Genomic DNA, 14,578 nt, shown 5'->3' with positions numbered 1-14,578 from the left:
GAAAACATCTTTGCATCTCCCTGGATCCTTACCTTCAATGGGTACGCGTCAGGGCATTCAAGCTCAGAATGCCATATCAGCATCAAGAACCCATTCCCCTAAGGGAACCAATATACCTTTTCTCCACCGATGTTGAAAAACTGCAAGCGGCATTAAACAAGGTATGCCAAGAAAGGAATGCTTGGAGGAACAAGTATCGAATTGTCAACACGGAAAATGTTGAGATTCAAAACATCCTAAGAAGGAAGGATGAGTTACTTGAAGTACTCGATCGACAAGTGACACAAACGTCACTTTCTCATCATATCCCTCCTGCTTCCTGGATCATCGATCAGCTCACGTCAGAGAACGCTCAGCTCAAGAAACAGAAGAAGATGTTAGAACGTGAAGTCGGCTCATCATCAAAGTTTTAGAGTCCTTTCTCTCGGTTTCTCTGTATTTCCTTTTCAAAGTGTGTAAAAACGGCGTTTTCGCTTAATTAATAAAGAGTTTGATGTTTCATAACGTAATTATGGTGTTTCCTTGAAAAATAATAACTTAATTGCATATCATGTATCGCTGTAGCCGTACGCACTGACACGAGAATTGTCGCGGATCTAAGAGTTACTTTCCTTTCTCCAGAAAGAGAGGAGGAGAAGGAGGTGAACAAAGACTTTCAAGCTGTCTCATCCATACAACACTCGTTCAAGTCGCAAGAAAAGAATGGAAGACTTTGAGCAAGAGAATGAAGAGCTCAGAGAAGAGATTAATACTCTCAAAGGTACTGTTGAAAGACTCAATAGTATGGTAGAAGCCCTGGTAGTTGCGCAGAATCGACCAACGCCAGAAGAACCACAAAGGACTGTGGTTTCCGAGATTGTTTCTACTCCTATTCCTCAGTATACCATGCCGCCTGATCGACCTTGGGGCATGCCGTATAACTTTACTCCAGAAGGGTACATACCTCCAGCTTCTGAAGCTCCAAAAGTCACCATGGATATGCGTCCACCGGAGGGTTACAAACCTCTGGAAATTGAAGTTCCAAGAGCAACGACAATGGGTTTCGCACAACAGAATGCTGAGATTCCAAGATCTGCTGTCATGGCTTCTCCACAGCTCATTATGCATACTTTTCCCCCGCAAGGCGGACAAGTATATCATCACGCTCCAAGTGAGGATGCTGGCGTGTATGAAAGATTAGACGAGTTCCAAGAACAGTTTCTGCAAATGCAGAAGGAACTCAAGACTCTCCGAGGACAAGATCTATTTGGAAAGAATGCTGCAGACCTTTGTCTGGTTCCAAATGTTAAGATTCCTCACAAATTCAAAGTACCAGAATTCGAGAAGTATAAAGGGAATTCATGCCCACAAAGTCATCTCGTAATGTACGCTCGAAGAATGTCAACTCACACTGATAATCAACAATTACTCATTCATTATTTTCAAGACAGCCTGACTGGTGCTGCACTCAAATGGTACATGAACTTGGACAGTTCAGAGATTCGTACTTTTCGAGACCTTGGAGAGGCCTTCGTCAAACAGTATAAGTACAATCTGGATATGGCTCCCGACAGAGATCAACTCCGGGCCATGACTCAAAAGGATAGAGAAAGCTTCAAGGAATACGCTCAGAGATGGCGTGAAGTTGCTGCTCAAATTTGTCCACCACTTGAAGAGAAAGAAATGACAAAAATCTATCTCAAGACTTTGAGTCCATTTTACTACGGACGAATGGTTGCAAGTGCACCAAGTGACTTTACCGAGATGGTAAACATGGGTGTACGTTTAGAAGAAGCAGTTCGAGAAGGACGCTTGAACAAAGAACCAGAATCTTCTGCTGGTCCAAGGAAGTATGGAAGTTCTTTCCAGAAGAAAAAGGATCAAGATGTCAGCAATGTCTTGCACAAAATCAAGAAGAAATTCCAACCTCAAGTTGCAACAATAACTCCGGTTGTTAACTCAGCGCTGAAGGATAGAAAAACACTTAGAAAGGGGGGGATTGAATAAGTGTGACTTTAAATCTTGGACGATAAAAATAAATTGCACAATTATTTTTATCCTGGTTCGCTGTTAACGAAGCTACTCCAGTCCACCCCCGCAGAGATGATTTACCTCAACCTGAGGATTTAATCCACTAATCGCACGGATTACAATGGTTTTCCACTTAGTCTGCAACTAAGTCTTCCAGAGTCTTCTGATCACACACTGATCACTCCAGGAACAACTGCTTAGATACCCTCTAAGACTTTCTCTAGAGTCTACTGATCAACACGATCACTCTAGTTACAAACTGCTCAGCCAACTGCTAAGACTTCCTAGAGTATTCTGATCAACACGATCACTCTAGTTCCTTACAACTTAATGTAATCTATTCAAGAGTTTACAAATGCTTCTTAAAAGCGATAATCACAACTGTGATATTTCTCTTAACGTTTAAGCTTAATCTCACTAAAATATTACAACAGCAATGTAGTGAGCTTTGATGAAGATGAAGAGCTTTGATTGAATAGCGTTTCAGCAAGTTTATTTTCGTTCAGAGTTGTTAAGAATTGGTAACCTTGCTTCTCATCAGAACTTCATATTTATAGGCGTTGAGAAGATGACCGTTGAGTGCATTTAATGCTTTGCGTGTTCCGTACAGCATTGCATTTAATGTTATACGCTTTTGTCAACTACCTCGAGCCTTGTTCACGCTGTGTCTACTGACGTTGCCTTTAGTAGCTTTAACGTTCCTTTTGTCAGTCAGCGTAGTCTGCCACCTGTACTTCCTTCTGATCTGATGTTTGTGAATACGACGTTTGAATATCATCAGAGTCAAAACAGCTTGGTGCATAGCATCTTCTGATCTTCTGATCTTGAAGTGCTTCTGAGCGTGATACCATCTTCTGATCTTCAGTGCTTCTGATCTCATGTTCTTCTGATGCTTCCATAGACCCATGTTCTGATTCTGCTTCGACCATCTTCTGATGTCTTGCCAGACCATGTTCTGATGTTGCATGCTGAACCATTTGAGACACAACTTCTGAGCGCTGAATTATGCGTACTCTTTATATATATTTCCTGAAAGGAAAATTGCATTGGATTAGAGTACCATATTATCTTAAGCAAAATTCATATTATTGTTATCATCAAAACTAAGATAATTGATAAGAACAAATCTTGTTCTAACAATCTCCCCATTTTTGATGATGACAAAAACATATATAAATGATATGAATTTGCGATCAGAAAGAGTAGACGGCAAAAGACAAATTACACAGCTATAGCATAAGCATATGAATATGTCTCCCCCTGAGATTAACAATCTCCCCCTGAGATAAATAATCTCCCCCTGAAATAAATACTCGAAGAACTTTGATAAAAGACTTCCTTGATTATTTCGGTAGAGACGATCATATAAGCTTCTGCCTTCAGAGAATTCATAGCTTCTGACTTCTGCTTCCATTGGACAGCTTCAGAACTTGAATTTCTTTAGATCCTTAGAACACTCACAGCTTCTGATTCCTGCTTCCATCGTGGACAGCTTCAGAACTTGAATTTCTTTGATCTTCAGAACATTCACAGCTTCTGACTTCTGCTTCCATTCAGGACAACTTCAGAACTTGAATTTCTGGATCTTTTAGAACATTCACATCTTCTGATTTCTGCTTCCCTCGGATAGCTTCAGAACTTTGAATGTCTATCAACATCACTTCATGCTAGATTTGTATCAGAACATTGTTGAATGTACCAGAGCATCATCAGAGCATCTCTACATCCTGAAATGTTACAGAACAAAAACTAAACGACAAAAGTCAGCATGAGCGAGTTAGAACATAAAATGTATGTTTGAACACATTATATGTATCAGAGCCATATAGGCTGAAATAATGTATCAGAGCAAATAATGTATCAGAGCCATAACATTATATGTATCAGAGCAAATAGAATTTTGTCAGAACAGGATAGACAATGATATTCAAATTCTATTATCAGTGCTTCTGATTCATTCTTCTTTCTTGCTTCTGATCTCTGAAGCTTGACAGCACTCAACTTGCTTCAGTTTCCAAGAGCTTATTCCTTTTACAGAATAACGCTTCTTATGGTTTTGCTTCTAGTGTTTGCTTCTGAAGATTCACTTCACTTCTCTGTACCTGCAAAACACTTAAACCAATATAGAACTTTGCAGTTCTTGTTAGTGAATGTGTGGGAGCCTCTTTACCCAGCAACTGATAGATTTAATCAAATCATTTATCACAGTATTTCTCCCCCTTTTTGTCATATCATCAAAAAATAGAAAAGATTCAGATGAATAAAACAGAACACATGGAGGAAGAAGATGATGTCATTAAGGTTCAACCATTGGGTACAGAAGTACAAAATGAAAAGATCAGATGCACAGAAACAAAACAGATGCAAAGAAAGGAAAGAAACAGCATAGACTCAATCTAAGATGGCCCTAGTCTTGACAAGATCTTGGCCAGCATCTCTTTCATCTCGTTGTTGTGTCCTTCTTGCCTCTCAATGAAAGCATCATACTTGTCATTGCGTGAGCTTTGCTCATCCTGTCTCCTCTGAATTTCTTCTAGCGTTTTTGCAAGACGAGAAGGTTCATCAGAAGAAGCTTCACAGCTTTGATCCACAGGAATGACAACTTGATCTTCAGCATCTGCTTCTTGCATAGAAGCATCTCCATACTCTGCAGCAGGAATTTCCGAGTCTCCATTCTCAAGTGCCTGAAGAATGGCAGCTAGATTCCTTGGAGCAGAAGGACCTTCAACTTCTGGTGGGTCAACAACTTCTGGAATGACCAAGTTTGGATCTTTCTCAGACGGGTTTTCCCTCAGATAGTCAAAGAGAGTCTTGAAATCTCCTAGCAGAACAGGATAATCAGGAATCCAGATAACCATGTCCCTGCATGGGTTTGCTTCCATTGCAGCAGCCAGTCTCAACTGTTCCATCTCATCCACAAAGGGCTTCTCCTCAGCAGCAACACAATTTCTGAGAGGATGGTAGTATATACCATTATCTCCCTCCAGAAGGTAACCAGGGTAACCAGGGGCAGCAGCCACTAGTCTTTTCTGTACTGCTATTGCTTCTACTTGAAAATCCTTGCGAAATCTTCTCCAGAGATTTCTTGTAGAAACATCATCCAGACCATTTAGGAATGCATCCTTCAGAAGGTCTAGACTGCTAATCACCTCAAGTCTGAAAAGTTCCAGGTAGGTATAGGGTTCAGGTTCAGGCGGATTGAAGGTGAATTTGTAGTCAGGATAGAGAAGACAGTAAGGTTCGGAATTTTCGATAGGTAAGGGATGAGATATAGAAGTTGGAAGTACGGTGGATGAGGAAGAAGGGATATCTGAGAGAATGATTGATGAGGATGGAATATCAGAAATGATGGATTGAGACGAGGATGGAGTGTTTGTAAAGGGAATTGGTGAGAGAGATTTATCAGAAGGAGTTGGGGGAAGAATACTTAAAGGTGTGGGGTTTAGAATGGGAGAGGAGGAGGATGATGGAGAAGGATTTGGTAGAGTGAAGTTTACTTTTGGTTCAGATGGAGGTGATTGGAAGGATGGTTTAGGGACAGAAGGAGGTGGAGTAAAGACATTTCTGGAGATTTGTACAGAAGAAGAAGAAGATCTGGTTTTGCGAAAGGAATCTCTGATCCTTTTATCTCTTCGTTCTTTAGAGTCCACCTTGTCAGGATCATAGGTGACCCTCAACTTCTTGGCTCTCTCAGCCTCATCTTCTTGTGCCTTTCTTTTTAGCCTTGCCTGACGTTCCTTTTTATCCTTCTTCAGAATATCATCTTTGGATGGAAGTACTCTGCCACGGATCCATGCAGGATCAACGTCTGATTGCTTCCTCACACAATCTTCCAAGTAAAACTTGACAACTTGATCAAGTTCTTTATGATACAAAGATATGAACCCTTCAACAGCAATTCTTCTTGACAGAATGTCAGGAAAGCTTGTGCACATAACAGGTACATCCTTAATGACTTCCAGTCCGAACAGATCAACACCATTGAAGATGGGACCTTGAGTTACTCCAAGAAAATGCGAGGCATTACAATTTCTGATGGAGTCCACCACTTTGCTTTCAATCAGAATGTCTGAAATCATCCTTCCGAAAGGAATGTTTGTTCTTGGAATATGAGGGTACTTCGCCCTTTCATCTTCTCTTGAATCAAAGATAGAGGTTTTCAGATTCTCAAATAGAATATGAAAGATGTTGATCTCTATCCTTTTTCCAATGCAGAAAAGAGTATACTTGTGAGTCGGACTGATGTAGGAGGAGCAGCGCATCTTTTTTCTATGGTGAAGAGAACCCAGAATAATCTCAGCCCATACTTTATAAAAAGGCTTTAAGTTGCCCGTAAAATGAGAATCAGTTCCAACAACCGTAGAGATTTGTTTTTCAACTAACGTCCAGTCAACTGTATGGGGTTGAAACTCAGACCAACCTTCTTCATCATCAAGATTGTACAGCTTTCTGATGAGTTTCTCAGTGATAGTCACTTCATGCCCTAGCACAAATGAAATGATGGCAGTTGGGGTAACTGTTGCATGTACCCAAAACTCCTTTACAAGTTCAGGATAAATTGGACCAACCAATCTATCAAGATATTTAGACCATCCTTGCTCAAAGATTCTTGCATCACACTGAAAGCCATTTGCTTTAAGGTTGTTGACGTCCACAGCCGATTCACATAGAACTTCCAGTTCTTTCGTGGGTATTAAGCATGTTTTCAACGGAGCATCATTTTTGCTTAAACGGTTCTGTGTGGAAGTGATACTATCTTTAGAGATTGATGAACGAGAAGATGGATTCATTATGATAATGCTTTGAGATCAAATCAAGAACTAGGGTTTGAAGAGAGATGCAACGAGGTGAATGCACAAAAGAGAGAGAAAGAGAGAGAAAGAGGGAATGAAGATGAAGCGGGTTATTTAAAAGATTTAAAAAGAAATCATTATGCATTTAATGAGAAATGACATTAGGAGAGAGAGAACACAGTAAATGAAATGATTTAATACAGTTACCTAGGTCGGCGTCTTTTCAACTGCACGCTTTGTACAAACCGTACAGACACGTGTTCATCATCAGATAATAGATGACAGCTATAAATATCAGAGAGATTTTACGCCTTCAAATTCTGATTACTGCTTCTGAATTGATCTAATTTCTCTTCTGGAAATACTCCTTCTGAAGTGTGCTGATATAAGTCTGAATGATCTTCTGATCCATTACTTCTGATGTACACAGCTTCTGGAGGTTCACTCCTTTGTTCTGCAGCTTCTGATAAGACAAAACTGTATCTGCAGAAATTCTTAAGATCTTTGTTTCATCAGAAACAAGTTTATCATCAAAACAGATGTTTATTGATTTGACCACAATCAATGTTTCAATTTTGTATATTCTGTAGCATTTAGAGCATTCAGAATACTCAAGAAAGAAACATCAAAGCCTTAGAGGCAAACATCATAGATGGTTCCAAGACTAATAAGCTTCTTTTCTGAAATCCTACAAACATAGTTTCTTCAACAGATTTAAGAACCAGAACTTGGAAGACAGTCTTTCTTCCCTTCAAGTGTTGAGAGCAACTTGAGTCCAGGTGTCATGTCATGTTGAATGTTGTCTTCTTTGTTATCAGGAGAATCTGCAAAAGAAATAATCTTTTTCTTTGGTACCCACATCTTCTTGGGTCCTTTCTTGTTAGATTTTCTCAAGTTCTGATTGAACTTGGGTTTGACATTATAAGCAATAGGAGGAACATCATGATAATTTTTAATATGAGTTTCATGATATTTCCTAGGTTGTGTCACATGCTTCTTGGTGTGTGTTATGTGAAAACTTTGTGCATGTGAAGTGTGCCTAATATCATGAGAGTGGCCATACTTGAACTGATCATACAATGGCTTGTATGTGAGTTTCATTTCATCAACAGGTTCAAGTTTGTATGGGGTTTCACCCTCATAACCAATGCCAACTCTTTTGTTTCCAGATACGGCATATATCATAGAAGCTAGCTGACTTCTGCCAATACTTCTAGATAAGAACTTCCTGAAACTTAAATCATATTCTTTCAGAATATGGTTTAGACTAGGAGTGGATTTTTCTGAATTAGAAGGAGATCCAACATCATTGGATAATTTTAAAAGTTTATCTTTCAATTCAGAATTTTCCAATTCAAGCCTCTTTGTTTCAAATTCAAATAGCTTTTTCAGCTTTTTGTATTTAATACAAATCTGAGACTTGGATTCCAGAAGTTCAGTTAATCCGGAAACTAACTCATCTCTAGTAAGTTCAGAAAATACCTCTTCAGAATCTGATTCTGATGTAGATTCTGATCCGTCATCTTCTGTCGCCATCAGCGCACAGTTGGCCTGCTCATCTTCTGAATCATCTTCTGACTCATCCCAGGTTGCCATAAGACCTTTCTTCTTATGAAACTTCTTCTTGGGATTCTCCTTCTGAAGATTTGGACATTCATTCCTGAAGTGTCCTGGTTCATTGCATTCATAGCACATGACCTTCTTCTTGTCAGATCTTCTGTCATCAGAAGATTCTCCATGTTCAAATTTCCTTGAACTTCTGAAGCCTCTGAACTTCCTTTGCTTGCTCTTCCAGAGTTGATTTACCCTTCTGGAAATCAGGGACAGTTCATCTTCTTCTTCAGATTCTGATTCTTCAGGATCTTCTTCTCTAGCCTGAAAAGCGTTAGTGCATTTCTTGATATTAGATTTTAATGCAATAGACTTACCTTTCTTTTGAGGCTCATTTGCGTCCAGCTCTATTTCATGACTTCTCAAGGCGCTGATAAGCTCTTCCAGAGAAACTTCATTCAGATTCTTTGCAATCTTGAATGCAGTCACCATAGGACCCCATCTTCTGGGTAAGCTTCTGATGATCTTCTTTACGTGATCCGCCTTGGTGTATCCCTTGTCAAGAACTCTCAATCCAGCAGTAAGAGTTTGAAATCTTGAAAACATCTTTTCAATGTCTTCATCATCCTCCATCTTGAAGGCTTCATACTTCTGGATTAAGGCAAGAGCTTTTGTCTCCTTGACTTGAGCATTTCCTTCATGAGTCATTTTCAAGGACTCATATATATCATAGGCTGTTTCCCTGTTTGATATTTTCTCATACTCAACATGAGAAATAGCATTCAGCAAAATAGTTCTGCATTTATGATGATTCCTGAAATGCTTCTTTTGATCATCATTCATTTCTTGCCTTGTCAGCTTTACGCCACTGGCATTTATTGGATGTTTGTAACCATCCATCAGAAGATCCCATAGATCACCATCTAGACCAAGAAAATAACTTTCCAGTTTATCTTTCCAGTATTCAAAGTTTTCACCCTCAAATACCGGCGGTCTTGTATAACCATTGTTACCGTTGTATTGCTCAGCAGAGCCAGATGTAGATGCAGGTGGATTTGTCGGAGTTTCACCAGCCATCTTTTAAATGAAGCGTTTTTCTCTTCCTGAATCTTTTCTAAACACGGTTAAGTGCTTGCACCTTAGAACCGGCGCTCTGATGCCAATTGAAGGATAGAAAAACACTTAGAAAGGGGGGATTGAATAAGTGTGACTTTAAATCTTGGACGATAAAAATAAATTGCACAATTATTTTTATCCTGGTTCGCTGTTAACGAAGCTACTCCAGTCCACCCCCGCAGAGATGATTTACCTCAACCTGAGGATTTAATCCACTAATCGCACGGATTACAATGGTTTTCCACTTAGTCCGCAACTAAGTCTTCCAGAGTCTTCTGATCACACACTGATCACTCCAGGAACAACTGCTTAGATACCCTCTAAGACTTTCTCTAGAGTCTACTGATCAACACGATCACTCTAGTTACAAACTGCTCAGCCAACTGCTAAGACTTCCTAGAGTATTCTGATCAACACGATCACTCTAGTTCCTTACAACTTAATGTAATCTATTCAAGAGTTTACAAATGCTTCTTAAAAGCGATAATCACAACTGTGATATTTCTCTTAACGTTTAAGCTTAATCTCACTAAAATATTACAACAGCAATGTAGTGAGCTTTGATGAAGATGAAGAGCTTTGATTGAATAGCGTTTCAGCAAGTTTATTTTCGTTCAGAGTTGTTAAGAATTGGTAACCTTGCTTCTCATCAGAACTTCATATTTATAGGCGTTGAGAAGATGACCGTTGAGTGCATTTAATGCTTTGCGTGTTCCGTACAGCATTGCATTTAATGTTATACGCTTTTGTCAACTACCTCGAGCCTTGTTCACGCTGTGTCTACTGACGTTGCCTTTAGTAGCTTTAACGTTCCTTTTGTCAGTCAGCGTAGTCTGCCACCTGTACTTCCTTCTGATCTGATGTTTGTGAATACGACGTTTGAATATCATCAGAGTCAAAACAGCTTGGTGCATAGCATCTTCTGATCTTCTGATCTTGAAGTGCTTCTGAGCGTGATACCATCTTCTGATCTTCAGTGCTTCTGATCTCATGTTCTTCTGATGCTTCCATAGACCCATGTTCTGATTCTGCTTCGACCATCTTCTGATGTCTTGCCAGACCATGTTCTGATGTTGCATGCTGAACCATTTGAGACACAACTTCTGAGCGCTGAATTATGCGTACTCTTTATATATATTTCCTGAAAGGAAAATTGCATTGGATTAGAGTACCATATTATCTTAAGCAAAATTCATATTATTGTTATCATCAAAACTAAGATAATTGATAAGAACAAATCTTGTTCTAACAAGCGCCAGCTTATCAACCTCAGGTCTCGCAACAAGAAATTCAACAAAGGTCGCAGCAACCTCAGCAGCAGGTTCGACCTCCAAATTACAACAATCGGGCTCCAAGGTATCCTGCCTTTGACCCCGTACCAATGCCGTATGCAGAATTGTTTCCAACATTACTGGCAAAAGGACTCATTCAGACGAGAAGTCCTCCAAATCCTACAAATAGTTCCTCACCATGGTATAAGGCTGACCAATCTTGTCCCTATCATCAGGGGGCACCAGGTCACAATATTGAGAACTATTTCCCTTTCAAGATTGACGTCCAACGATTAGTGAAAAGCGGAATGCTATCCTTCAAAGATACTAATCCAAACGTCCAAGCAAATCCTTTTCCGCAGCATAAAGAAGCTTTAGTAAATCTGATAGATCAACACCCCAATGTCATTCAAATCTACGACATTCGTCAGATAGGGGAAAATCTTGTCAAGATGCACGCTAGACAAGCTGGGTACGGTCATGTACCACCTCACAACTACTTCACATGTGAAATTTGTCCAAGGAATACTCAAGGATGTGCCGTAGTTCAAGCTGCATTACAAGAACAAATGGACTTGGGATGGATTCAACATATCCGAGTCAGAACTGAACATGACATCAACATGGTTCAAGGATGTCCAGGAGAATACAAAATCTACAAAGTTGAAGACCTTGAAGGATCGGTAGTCAGGTTCCACAAAACTTTAAATGGACTTGCCTACTTTGGAACAGATTTCCGCGCTTATAGTAGATGCAGAATCTGTCGAAGAAATTCACGAGGATGTTTGCGTGTTCGCAACGATATTCAAAAGCTGATGGATGACAATACCATTACTGTTCTTGCCAACAGAGAAGATGATGAAGTCTTTACCGTATCTCCTCAAATTAATCAATATGAACTTATGCAAGTTAAGTATGATAGCAGGAAGACAGCAGTTGCACCACTAGTCATCTACTTACCAGGTCCTGTACCATATGAGTCCAGCAAGGCTATACCATACAAGTACAACGCTACATTCATTGAAAATGGTAAGGAAATACCATTACCGTCTGTTGTCAACATTGCTGATGTTAGTCGAGTCACCAGAAGTGGACGAGTCTTCAACAGAACAACAGAAAATGTGGAGAAACCTTCGGAGGAAGTACCACATAGGCAAGACAATCATCCGACCAATGCTGTTCAAGCGAAAGAAAATGATGAGATCTTGAAGTTAATCCAGAGGAGTGAATACAACATTGTAGATCAATTACTACATACTCCGTCTAGGATTTCTGTTCTTTCCCTGCTATTGAGTTCTGAAGCTCATAGGGAAGCTCTACAGAAAGTTTTGGAACAAGCTTTTGTAGAACCTAGCGTCACAATAAGCCAATTTAACAACATCGTTGCCAACATCTCTGCGGGAACTAGCCTAAGTTTCTGTGACGAAGATCTTCCTGAAGAAGGAGTGGACCACAATCTTCCACTTCACATCTCAGTTGGCTGCATGGGTAATACACTCACAGGAGTCCTAATAGACAATGGATCCTCTCTCAACGTCATGCCTAAATCAACATTGTCAAGATTATCTTTCGAAGATTACCCTCTAAGAAAAAGTCATGTCATCGTCAAAGCATTTGATGGATCAAGAAAGTCAGTTTTTGGAGAGGTAGATCTTCCCATAACTATTGGACCTCAGACGTTCAAAATCACTTTCCAAGTTATGGACATTCCAGCACAATACAGTTGTTTGCTAGGTCGCCCATGGATTCATGAGGCTGGGGCAATTACTTCAACACTTCATCAGAAACTGAAGTTCATAAGAAATGAAAAATTGGTAACCGTATGTGGAGAACGAGCTCTGATCGTCAGCAACCTGTCATCATTCTCCGACATAGAACCAAAAGAAGTTGTTGGAACTAAATTCCAAGCACTTTCCTTGGACAAGGAAAAAGGAAAGGAGAAAGCAGCATCTATTTCTTCCTACAGAGATGCAATCCAAGTTGTAAAGGATGGCACTACCAGTGGTTGGGGGCACATTAATATTCCTACCAACAACAAGAACAGAACAGGAATTGGATTCTTTCCAACATCATCAAAAGCTATCCCAGGGATTGAGGTAGTTCTCCCTATTCAAGAAACTTTCTGCAGTGGAGGTTTTCTTCAACCTGTTCAACAAATAGTCAATACCATCAATACGGAAAACACCGATGAAGAGGAATGGTTATCCTATCTTAACAAAGCAGGATACATCTCCCTACCAGAGTCTGATTCACCTTGCTGTTATCCGACTAAAGGATCTGAAAGTAAGACTCAACCAAGCAGTGATGAAGTTATTAACAGCTTCACCACCAGAAGTCATGGTTCATCAGAAGAAGTTCCTCCTATCCCCGAAGAGACTTGGGATACATTAGGAGAACCAAGCGGAAAATTCGACTACATGGTAAAATACTCCGCTCCGGAAAGTTCAAGAATCTCTCTTGAAGATATTGTTCCAACTGGATGGAACATTGATTATGAGTACCTCTCTCAGCCAAAAGAGATGTATAACCCTTGCTATTCATCATCATCTACTGGTGAAATCATCATTGAGGATTATATCCCCAAGTCACCTTCCGAGGCTACGGATATAGAGTTCACATATCTAGTCAATGCCATCTTGGGAGAAGAGCAAGACCAAAATACAGAAGAGGACGATCTCGAAAGTGTCTCCGACAACGAGTCTCTCCATTCAGAAGATTGGAAGTTTCCTCAAAAGAAAGTTCGACATACTCCACTCGGAAATGGGTATGCTCACACCGCTCAGTCTGCTGAAGTAGAAGAAGACCGTCTGAGTGTTGCAAAGACAGTGGTTGGTAAATCAAGACCTACCACAGGCCAGCTTAAGCCTAAGGTTCCAGATTACTTAGTGCACAATGGGGTTCGCCACTATTGGACAGCTGTTGAAGTTACAACTGTTGTTCGCACTCCTAAGTAGGAACTTTCACCGTTATTTTGTCCTCTCACCATAGCCCAGGGTGAAGAGATGTTTCATAGGGCTTTGCATTTTACTATTTCTTAGGAAAATGTCCCTCTTTGCTTCGCCCAAAGCAATAGAGTTTTGTTTTATAGGGTCTTTGTTTCAAGAAATGACTGTCCATAAATAAAAATGTCATTCTGTTCCTTCGTTTAGTTTTCCCTTTTCTTTTTTCGGAAATTGGTAATCCTAAAAAACACCCTTAAAAAACATCAAATATTCCATTAACTGCATACACCGAGTCTTCCCTCGTTGTCTAAATAAAACTTATCACACATATGCAGATTAATCATAAAATACCCCGTTGAAACGTGCGATCGTATGACTTCTCCAAGCTTTGAGTTTCCTGTATTCGAGGCAGAGGAAGAAGAAGACGAAGAAATATCAAAGGAAATTTCACGGTTACTTCAACAAAAGGAAGAGGCCATTCAGCCATACAATGAGCCTCTAGAGATCATTAACCTTGGTTCCGATGGAAACAGAAAAGAGGTTAAGATTGGAGCTTCGCTCAGTTCAGAGATCAGAGAGAGTTTGATACAGCTGCTCAAAGAATTCTCAGATGTCTTCGCTTGGTCTTATCAAGATATGCCAGGGTTGGATACCAGTATAGTGGAGCATCACTTGCCATTAAAAGCAGAATGCCCTCCGGTCAAACAAAAATTAAGAAGAACTCATCCGGAGATGGCCATGAAAATCAAAGAGGAAGTTCAAAAACAGATCAACGCAGGTTTCCTCGTCACTTCAGAATACCCTCAGTGGTTAGCTAACATTGTTCCCGTTCCTAAGAAAGACGGAAAAGTCCGCATGTGCGTCGACTACAGAGATTTGAACAAAGCTAGCCCTA

The sequence above is a fragment of the Vicia villosa genome, unplaced genomic scaffold (assembly GCF_029867415.1).
Source record: "Vicia villosa cultivar HV-30 ecotype Madison, WI unplaced genomic scaffold, Vvil1.0 ctg.002425F_1_1, whole genome shotgun sequence".
NCBI classification, from domain to species: Eukaryota; Viridiplantae; Streptophyta; class Magnoliopsida; order Fabales; family Fabaceae; genus Vicia; species Vicia villosa.
The sequence above is the reverse complement of the archived record's forward strand: the minus strand, read 5'-3'. Positions refer to the sequence as shown.